Below are 1,425 nucleotides of genomic sequence, written 5' to 3'. Positions count from 1 at the left end.
CCAAAGGATGGAACCTCTGACCTAGGCGGCAACAGTTCAAAGCTAACTGCACAGCTGTTCAGACTGACTGCATCAAGCCACCACAGTCACCAAGACAATAAAAAGGGCTGTCCATTAAGCATGTCACATCATCAGCTGTGAGATACATCCCAATTAGAAATCAGTTAAAAATGAAAGAAAAATGTGAGTCTTAGAATCAATTAAGTATAGTAGTAATAGTAGCAATAGGCAAAATGTGGGTGTAGTTACTATGTGCCAGGCACTATTTAAACTTTAACTTATATTGTCTTATTTTTCTCACAACGGCTTTATGAAAGTAGGTATTATTAATAGTATCCCCATCTTACAGAAAGAAATGGAAGTAGAGTGAAATTAGAAATTAGTCCAGGGCCACCTGGGTATTAGATAGTGGCGCCAGTCAGTCTGAGTATGAACGTCTACGCTTACATTCTTGTGGCTCATTTGGAAAGTACAGAAACAGGGAGAGAAGCAGGAAGAAAAGTCATTTGTCATCTTATCACTGAAAGACAACATCAAAACTTTGACACTGTTCTTTCCAGTAATAAAAAATTTTTTTATTCTATTTATTTATTATTATTTTTTGAGAAAGCATTTTACTTTTGTTGCCCAAGCTACAGTGCAATGGCACACTCTTGGCTCACTGCAACCTCTGCCTCCTGGGTTCAAGCCATTCTCCTGACTCTGCCTCCCGAGTAGCTGGGACTATAAACATGCTGCACCACATCCAACTAATTTTTTGTATTTTTTGTAGAGACAGAGTTTTGCCATGTGCCCAGGCTGGTCTCAAACTCCTGAGCTCAAGCAAACCTCCCACGTTGACCTCCCAAAGTGTTGAGATTACAGGTGTGAGCCACCACACCCAGCCTTGATCTACTTTTTGTTGCAACCATTCTATACCCTGAAGGGGATGCACCATTCCTGGAGATACTGCAATACCAGGTCGACGGGTAGAGTGGGGCAAGTTCCTATTCCATCTCCTAGCTCCAAAAATCCATTTAATATATGATCCTCCAATAGAGAATGTATCAGATATTAAACTGATACAAATAGACACTACGCTTGATCTTAGCCAAAAGGCTGAGAAGTGATAAAATTTTCTATGAGACTTTTAATGATCCATGTTTTTGAAGTGATTGTTTTATAGGAACCAAATGGAATGATTAATCATTATGAAGCCATCCAACACTCACAAACAGCCCTACGATGGATCCTTTGAACTCCAAGACTGTTGGGAATCCCAGCCAGTTCTTCCTTTGCTTTGTCCCTTCATGGGTTAGCCCAAGCCTTCCCATGGTTTGCAACATTTCCACACAGTGCTAACAAAGGCCATGCAATCGTAGTTTGTTTCTTATGTGCCTGTCTTAGACCCTGAGCACTGTAACATGATCCCACTGAATTCTTGCA

The 1,425-nt window shown here is 40.6% G+C and overlaps 1 non-coding gene across 1 annotated transcript; it reads right to left on the bottom strand.

Annotated features, from left to right (window-relative positions):
- Positions 1 to 923: 923 nt before the first annotated feature.
- On the bottom strand, positions 924 to 1,110 carry LOC116554648. The gene has a single exon (XR_004270263.1). It is a non-coding gene; the product is annotated as a U2 spliceosomal RNA (small nuclear RNA).
- Between the last annotated feature and the right edge of the window lie 315 nt (positions 1,111 to 1,425).

Source organism: Sapajus apella, unplaced genomic scaffold (genome assembly GCF_009761245.1).
Source record: "Sapajus apella isolate SASKATOON/1434 unplaced genomic scaffold, GSC_monkey_1.0 scaffold1, whole genome shotgun sequence".
Lineage (NCBI taxonomy): Eukaryota > Metazoa > Chordata > Mammalia > Primates > Cebidae > Sapajus > Sapajus apella.
This window is presented reverse-complemented; position numbering and strand designations above follow the sequence as displayed.